Genomic DNA, 10269 nt, shown 5'->3' with positions numbered 1-10269 from the left:
TTTCCATCGAGATGAAACAAAGTTGAGGATGCTTGAGTATATGGTATATGCGCGTTTGTCTTTGGATGTCAAAGAGAATTTTAATTTATATTGGTTTAAGGATCCATGTATGTCAGAGCCATTGTTAAACAATAATGATTTTGATAATTTTTGGGAGGACTCTTATGTGAATGATGAGGGGTGTATATGTTTGTGGATGGGATGAAGGATACAGTGTTTGGGACTCCAAAAACTACACCAAAAAAGACAGTTAGTAAGAAAACTACACCTAGAAAATCCCCAAGGCTAAATAATGTGGATAAATCACTAGAAGGTGTATCACGAAAGTGAGTTTCATGGAATTGATACAACAAGATGAAGAGGTACCCATTTCCAAACATTCTCATGTTGGTAGCAGTAGATACAGTCAGTCAACACCTGTCCAAGCTATTGACCTTGATGATGATGTATTTGATGTTGGACATTGGGTCAAAGCTACAAATAAAGTTAACTTTGTTGAAGATTTAGAGAATATTCATATAGAAAACATCAATATAGATGAATGTCACCCAGTTGAGGATCCAGATGCTCCTCCATTATATGACAGTGATGAAGACATTGAGCAAGAAGAAGAAGAAGAAGAAGAAGAAGAAGAAGAAGAAGAAGAAGAAGAAGAAGAAAAAAAGAAAAAGAAAAAGAAGAAAAAGAAAAATACAAAGATATATTTCATTTATTTTATTAATTCAGAGTTATTGTGTGGTACTGATGGTAATCCCGAATGTGCAGGCAAGGGTGTGGTGAAAGACCAGCTTACATGGATAAATTTGATGAAGATTTTGGTGAGTGCATGAATGGTGACCATGAAGTTGATATATTCCCTGAAGAAGAGGTATTTATTCCAGTAGATCCCACCAAATTGGAAGTAAAAACTAGATTTGAAAGTAAATATGCATTTAAGAAACATCTTAGAGGTTATTGAGTTGCAAATAGGTGCCAATTTAAGTTGGATAGATGAAAAAGTGGGGGTCTAACAATACCACCCAATATTTCGCTTAGCAATCTGTATGAACTAACTCCGAAATACTTTGCTAGAGAATCAACTAGACAGTTAGACTCAATCTAGATAAAAGTATCTCAAGGAGTTAATATCTCTCTCTTGATTTGATTTTTACTCAAGATAAAAACAATAGCGAGTCTTTATCAAATACAAGGAATAACTTGGACGGTACCAAAGACCAATGTCCAAGTGTTAATCAATGAAATCAACAACCACAAGGTCGGATCTCTAATCGATTAAACTTTAACGCACAACCTGTATTATTTCAATTATAAAGATAAACAATATAATGCGGAAAATGAAATAACACAGACACCAGAAATTTTGTTAACGAGGAAACCGCAAATGCAGAAAAACCCGGGACCTAGTCCAGATTGAATACACACTGTATTAAACCGCTACAGACACTAGTCTACTCCAAGCTAACTTCGGACTGGACTATAGTTGAACCCCAATCAGTCTCCCACTAATTCAAGGTACAGTTGTACTCCTACGCCTCTGATCCTAGCAGGATACTGCGCATTTGATTCCCTTAGCTGATCTCACCCACAACCAAGAGTTGCTGCAACCCAAAATCGCAGATTTGATAATAAACAAATCTGTCTCACACAGAAAAGTCTATCAAAGGATAAATATGTATCCCACAGAAAAACCCTAGGTTTTTGTTCCGTCTTAAGATATGAAATCAAGGTGAACATGAACCAATTGATAATCCGTTCTTATATTTCCAAAGAACAGCCTAGATTAATCAATCACCTCTCAACAGTCTTACTTGAATACACAAGAGGACGTCGAGGAATCACAAACAGTGAGACGAAGATGTTTGTGACTTCTTTATCTTGCCTATCGGAGAACTCTCACGATATCAAGCCAATCAAAGATTGTACTCGTACGATAGAAGATGCGATATAAGATCACACAACTACGGTAAAAGTAGTATCGGTCTGGCTTCACAATCCCAATGAAGTCTTTAAGTCGTTAACCTGGTTTTAGAGAAGAAAACCAAAGGTTAGAGGAGATCGACTCCAGAGAGCGCACTAGTATCACACAGACGTGTGGGGATTGGTTTTGCCCAATTCTAGATGTCTCTTATATATAGTCTTTAAATCAGGGTTTTGCCTTAGTTACAAAGCAATTAATATTCATTGTTAGATGAAAACCTGATTTAGATTCAAGCTAATATTTCTCAACCGTTAGATCGAAAACTTAGCTTGTCACACACACTTGAGATATACGTTTACTAGGTTTGTGAAAACCGTGCCCAAACGTGTATGTTGGTTCAGCATGGTAACCCAAAAGGTCAACCATATGAGTATTTCATATTAACCATGTTCTTCTTAACCATAACTAGTTCAATTGACTCAAATGAACTAGTTATAAAGTTGTTCAATTGCTATGAGATCTTATGTAACTACACAAGACACAATTGAAACAAAAATGATTCGATTCGATTGAATCGGCTCATGAACTTTATATCCACGGTTTGCATACTGCATTCCTTAGTAATTTAAGTTTCATGTTCAGAGCATATCTTTAGATCATAACCCACTCAAGTACGCAAACAAGTTCGCGGACTTAAGACAACCGGCAGAGTTTTCCAAACTCAGCAGAAAATCTCGGCAAGGAGAATTCCGCCAGTTCACGGACTAGGTTCGCGGACTGAGTTTGCGGACTAAACACGCAAACGAGTTTTTGGAAAATCCCAGCAGAAATTCTCGGCAAGAGAACTTCCGTCAGTTCGCGGACTGAAGGCAAACTGAGTTCGCGGACTTGGAAAAGCCAATTCCTCTGGTTTCTCTCAATCAACAAAGTTCGCAAACTTCGGATTAAGGAATAGGACTTATGCACATATGTGTTTCCACACAATGCTTATATCCATCATTGGTTATATAGACCTAAACTCTCATTCCAACCATTGAAACATTCTTAGAGGACGTTATATAGTTGTTACACTATTTCTCGTCAAAGCGATTTTCAAAGTGATTGAAACAATATGACTTTCGTCACTAGGTGAAGATAAACCCGATCAAACAAAACGCTTTACCAACACATGATTTCGAGATATAGATAGGCGAGATATACTCGTCTCGAAATATAAAATGTGTATGATCTAGTCTATATAGCATATGACTTTTGTCTCATAAGAAGTAGGAGATATAAGAGATAGACTTTTGAGTGATATATAAGTTCAAGTCTCTACATACCTTTTTGTTGATGAAGTTCCACGGTTCCTTGAGTAGATCTTCGTCGTTGTATGATGAATCACCATGAAGTCCTTGAGCTCCACTACACTTTTCTATCATAGTCCTAGACTAAGCTATGTAGACTAGAAATCAAGACTCATAGTTTTGATCGCTAACATTGACAAACATGCTTGAGATAGCAACGCATGCGATGTCGACCGAGTAATGCTCTAACAATATCCCCCTTTGTCAATTTTAGTGACAAAACTATTAATACATATGGAATACAAAAAAGATAAACTTTAGTGGCTCCTATTCCATAGTCTAATCTTCAACGTTCCCTGAAATCTTCGTCCTTCCAAGTACTCCAATGATCCCAAAGGTTGTAAGTTTAGCATCACCGTTGTTGAAGATCCGTAGCTATAACAATGAAATAAATCGAGATTCTCGATCATTATTATACAATGACATAGTATTATTATGTAACATCAAAATCCAATTGCATCACGACTTTAACAATAATACTACGGTGATATGTATCACTCCCCCTTAGTCAATACTCCATCTCACATGGAAACCACTCCCCCTTACACAATGATCCGAAAACCATATGTATATGTAGTAGAACTATACATTAATTCTCCCCCTTTTTGTCAATAAAATTGGCAAAGGTACAAGAACGGGTTCCTAATGAAATTTCCGAGAAGAGACGTTTCATAGACTAAAAGAAAAAAATACATACCAACTTAATTTAGATACAATCATAAAGCCGAAGCTAAATGCATTCATCAAGGAGTTTTAAGATACAAGATAACCCCTATAAAATTCCACAGCCGCACACCCTGCAAGATATTACCATTAAGCACAAGTTCAAAAGAACTCTCCCCCATTTGATGTCATTCCTGAGAGAACAACAAGAGCGACCTTAATTTAGAAGGAAAAGAAGGATTTTTAATTGGACACCAAAAACCATAGGAAAATGATTTTCTATATCCAAAACTCAATCAAATTAATCACAAGTAAACCCATGATTAATTTAATTGGAATACGCAACTAAATCAAACCACAAAAGTGATCAATTTAATTGATTGTGCTCAACATAAGTAAACTTACGGAGCTACGACTAAGGTAATCATACTAAGATGACTAACTTAATCGTTCACATACTCAAAATAAGGAAAACCTTACGGAATATACGACTACATCAACCAATAAAACATAGTTAGTATAGCCGTTCATATACTCAACACAAGAACTTATGGAATATATGAAAACTCAACTAGACTATTACAAGAGAACCCATAATTAATCTAATTGGAATACAAACAACCAAACTAATCACGAAAGTAATCAATTTAATTGTCAAAAGTTTTGCTCGACAAAAGAAGACTTTCGGAGCAAATAACTAAATAACCAACCAAGATGATTAATTTAGTTCATAATGCTCAACATATAGCATCTTATGGAACAACCAACAAAGACAATAAGAATAATCGACTTAGTTGTATCGTGCTCAATATAAGACACACAATGGAGCCTTCACGGTAATACAAAAAGGATGGATCGAAGAAGATCAATACCGCGGAATACATACAAGGATCTATTCTATCTTTCCATCACTATATGCATAATGACATAATATACTTTATCCTTGTCACACAAAAGATTTTATCATATTTTCCATCAAGTAAATGACTGCATAGGCATAAATTTTGTATTTTTCAAAAGTCCATTCGTCCTTTCATCAATACGAAAACCAATTCATGAACGACTTTACTTTTGACAACATATGGGACCTTCAAGTTCACGGACGTAAACAATACATATCCCATAAAAATATTGCAATATCACAAAATCATAAAGATTAATACTGCAATAACACCATCCTCCAAATATTTTTAGAATTTAAAACCAATAAACCTAAAAAATAAACATAATAAGATGAAAACAAAATAGCTATGTGTAGTCACAATCTTCGCTACTCAAAACGCTAGTTATTCTTCCAACTAATCCAAAAGAAAACTTACTAGGTAACCTCAGTTTTCCTTGATGATTTCATACCTCTGAAATGGTCCATCAAAATAGGAGTCACTGATATCCTTGATCCTGTTGACTGTAGAAACACCATGTTCAAAAGTTAGAATGTTGACTTTTCGATCAATAGTGCGAGCATAATGGTGAGCCTTTGCGCAGTCAAGGATAACTTTTTTTTGATTCCTGATCAAGATATTCTGAGTACCAAGGATTTTTTCCTGTCCATCAAAAATCTGGTTCATCTGCAGTTGAAGGTTAGCAAGTTCGTTCTTGACTTTATTTTGAACACGAATTAGATCTTTGACAGATTCTCCAATCTAAGAGTTATACTCTTTTCTTTCAACCATCTTCTTCAAAATAAAATCTTGACCAGAAACACATCCTTTGAGATCATCCTCAACCATAGGGTTAATTTCTTCTTTGGTAACAAATTCCATAAAGTTCCTTTTCTGAAGAATAAAGAAACACATATAAGACTTATATATATGTTCGTGAGTACCCTAGATGGAAACCCTAAAGTTTCTTGAGGAGACACAGACGTTTGTGGACCAGCCAAAGTACAAATGTCCAAAATTAGGAAAACTGCATACCATGCTTTCAAAGATTCTTTATCTCCAAAAGATCATAGTGACAAAGTAAAGAAGTACTAACAACATAACATCATAAGTTATACAAACTGGAGAAAAACAGCACAATACTTGAGCATCTCACAAATCCTCATTCTTGTATCTCTCAAGTTAGACACAAGAATAAACTTGCTGCTACTAGGTAGCAGAGGGAAACACAGTCTCACCATAGGTTCTGAGAGAATAACAGTTATTTCCTCCAGGATATCTGAACTTAGCATTTCTTGTCCTTACTTGGCAGTTTCCAGATACAGGAGAACATCTAACAGTCCCTCTGGGAATCACAGGTGAGGAATCTTTCTGATAACAAAGTCTAGGACCTCTAGAAATGGGTTCTAGGGGATTTTCCGAAAATGGTCTCCATACACTAGACTTAAATTTACCAGAGTTTTTCTTATAAGCACAGGACATGCTTTCATAGGTAGTATGATTTATACCACTAGGATTTACCAGTGTCCTGTAATGATTTCTAGGAGAGAGATCACTCTTATAAGATGCCCGGTTCCGTGTGGAAGCGAGGTTCACTGCAACAGTCATCTGACTATTTACTCCATTGACAGTAAAAAGAAACAATTTGTGAAGTTTAAAGACTTGTTTCTTTCTGGCAAAACAATGAATAGCATAGTGATTTCCTTTTCAACAGAAGGTACAGGTTCGTGGAGGAGAAGCAACATCAGATACTTGTTTAGACTTCATAGAAGTCAGAGAAGATTGCAAGTTACTAAAACCCTTTTTAACACAATCTTCATCTGGAGAAGATTTCATTATGTACGTGAGAATTAGTTTGTGCAGAAGAATTTCTTCTTAAGACAGAGTTTTCCTTTTCCAAGGATTTACACCGTCCATGGGCTAGAGCAAGTGATGCTTCAAGTTTCACTTTCTCAACACGAAGTTTGTCTAGATCAGATGAATGCGTCTTGATCAAACATTTTTATCTAATTGAGCCTTCTTTAACCAGCTTTTCAAGATCACAAATATTTTCACGCTGTTGATTGTTTTCTTGAAGAAGTTTCTCAATTTCCTTATAGAATGACCCTATAATGTTGTAGAGTACCTGTTCACGATCAATAGACTTCTCGAATTCATCAAAGAGCTGTACATGATCCTTGAGATTAACAAACTCTGTAGAATTTTTTAAAATTCTGGTGAGCTCCATTTCAGCTTTAACCATTATGTCCAATGTCTCATTGGAGGAAGAGTGGCTGACACAAGATGAGACAATCTTCCTACCTCGGGATTCGGAATAATCAGCTAAGGAGTGATCCTTTGAGGTATTTCCGAGACACTTGACAAAGTTGACAGCTTTATGAGGCATTTTGGTATGCGTATGAGATTCCGTCCACAAACTCATATTGCCACAAACACAGACTTATAAGGTCTTTAACGTGTTTGCCTGCTCTGATACCAATTGAAAAAGCGGGGGTCTAACAATACCACCCAATATTTCGCTTAGCAATCTTTATGGACCAACTCCAAAATACTTTGCTAGAGAATCAACTAGACAGTCAGACTCAATCTAGATAAAAGTATCTCAAGGAGTTAATATCTCTTGATTTGATTTGATTTTTACTCAAGCTAAAAACAATAACGAGTCTTTATCAAATACAAGGAATAACTTGGACGGTACCAAAGACCAATGTCCAAGTGTTAATCAATGAAATCAACAACCACAAGGTCGGATATCTAATCAAATAAACTTTAACGCACAACCTGCACTATTTCAATTATAAATACAAACAATATAATGCGGAAAATGAAATAACACAAACACAAGAAATTTTGATAACGAGGAATCCGCAAATGTAGAAAAACCCCGGGACCTAGTCCAGATTGAATACACACTGTATTAAGACGCTACAGACACTAGCCTACTCCAAAATAACTTCGGACTGGACTATAGTTGAACCCCAATCAGTCTCCCATTAATTCAAGGTACAGTTGTACTCCTACGCCTCTGATCCCAGCAGGATACTGCGCACTTGATTCCCTTAGCTGATCTCACCCACAACCAAGAGTTGCTGCAACCCAAAATCGCAGACTTGATAATAAACAAATTTGTCTCACACAGAAAAGTTTATCAAAGGATAAATCTGTCTCCCACTAGAAAAACCCTAGGTTTTTGTTCTGTGTTAAGATATGAAATCAAGGTGAACAGGAACCAATTGATAATCCGGTCTTATATTCCCGAAGAAAAACCTAGATTAATCAATCTCCTCTCAACAGTCTTACTTGAATATACAAGAGGACGTCGAGGAATCACAAACAGTGAGACGAAGATGTTTGTGACTTCTTTATCTTTCCTATCGGAGAACTCTCATGATCTCAAGCCAATCAAAGATTGTACTCGTACGATAGAAGATGCAAGATCAGATCACACAATTACGATAAAAGTAGTATCAGTCTGGATTCACATATCCCAATGAAGTCTTTAAGTCGTTAACCTGGTTTTAGAGAAGAAAACCAAAGGTTAGAGGAGAATCGACTCTAGCGAGCGCACTAGTATCACACACATGTGTGGGGATTGGTTTTGCCCAATGCTAGATGTCTCATATATATAGTCTTCAAATCAGGGTTTTTCCTTAGTTACAAAGCAATCAATATTCACCGTTAGATGAAAACCTGATTTAGATTCAAGCTAATATTTCTCAACCGTTAGATCGAGAACTTAGCTTGTCACACACACTTGAGATATACGTTTACTGGGTTTGTGAAAACCGTTCCCAAACGTGTACGTGTATGTTGGTTCAACATAGTAACCCAAAAGGTCAACCATATGAGCATTTCATATTAACCTTGTTCTTCTTCACCATAACTAGTTCAATTGACTCAAATGAATTAGTTAGAGAGTTGTTCAATTGCTATGAGATCTTATGTAGCTACGCAAGACACAATTGAAACAAAGATGATTCAATTCGATTGAATTGGCTCATGAACTTTATAGCCACGGTTTGCATACTGAATTCCTTAGTAATTTAAGTTTCATGTTCAGAGCACATCTTTAGATCATAACCCACTCAAGTACGCAAAAAAGTTCGCGAACTTAAGACAACCGACAGAGTTTTCCAAACTCAGCAGAAAATCTCGGCCAGGAGACTTCCGCCAGTTCGCGGACTAAGCATGCAGACGAGTTTTTGGAAAATCCCAGCAGAAATTCTCGTCAAGAGAACTTCCGTCAGTTCGCGGACTTGGCAAAACCAATTCCTCCGGTTTCTCTCAATCAACAATGTTCGCAAACTTCGGATTAAGGAATATGACTTATGCACATATGTGTTTCTACACAATGCTTATACCCATCATTAGTTATATAGACCTAAACTCTCATTCCAACCATTGAAACATTCTTAGAGGACGCTATATAGTTGTTACACTATTTCTCATCAAAGCGATTTTCAAAGTGATTGAAACATTATGACTTTCGTCACTAGATGAAGATAAACCCGATAAAAGCAAAATGCTTTACCAACACATGATTTCGAGATATAGATACGCGAAATATACTCGGCTCGAAATATCAAATGTGTATGTTCCAGTCTATATAGCATACGACTTTTGTCTCATAAGAAGTAGGAGATAGAAGAGATAGACTTTTGAGTGATAGATAAGTTCAAGTCTTCACATACCTTTTTGTTGATGAAGTTCCACGGTTCCTTGAGTAGATCTTCGTCGTTGTATGATGAATCTCCATGAATTCCTTGAGCTCAACTACACTTTTCTATCCTAGTCCGAGACTTAGCTATGTAGACTAGAAATCAAGACTCATAGTTTTGATCACTAACATTGACAAACATGCTTGAGATAGCAACGCATGCGAGGTCGACCGAGCAATGCTCTAACAATAGAACTACTCCCACTAGAATTAAGTCTGAGTATAAGTTTAAAAAAGAACATGACTATCATTGATTTGTGTATGCTAGCAATAAGGTGGGTGAGAAGACCTTTGGCCTTAGGAAAGTGAATTTGGAACTCACTTGTCCGGGGTATCACAAAAATAGGAATAGATCTGTTGATCCTCATTTTGTAAAAGATTTTGTGCGTGATCAGTTAAAGAATAAGCCTAAAAAAGTTGTTCCAGACCCTTATAAAATCAAGGAAGACTTCTTAGCTGAAAAGAAAGACAATATACCATATCAGTGTGCATGGAAGGCTAGGAACTGCATTTTTATCTTTGATTTGCAGTTACTTTTGTTGCAGGTTTGATTATGCAGTGGGCGGTTTTTGAAGAAGTGACCAACTTCTCCACAAGCATAAAACTCATTCTCTACTGGTAACTTCACCTTCTTGCGTTTGACAGGATCAATTGCATCTTCGAACCATTCAAAGTATAGACAGGTTGGAATTGAATACTTCAAAAACATCTGTCCATTTGTTTCTTTTGTTTTTGAGCACAATA

The sequence above is a fragment of the Papaver somniferum genome, chromosome 6 (genome assembly GCF_003573695.1).
Source record: "Papaver somniferum cultivar HN1 chromosome 6, ASM357369v1, whole genome shotgun sequence".
Taxonomy (NCBI): domain Eukaryota; kingdom Viridiplantae; phylum Streptophyta; class Magnoliopsida; order Ranunculales; family Papaveraceae; genus Papaver; species Papaver somniferum.
The sequence above is the reverse complement of the archived record's forward strand: the minus strand, read 5'-3'. Positions refer to the sequence as shown.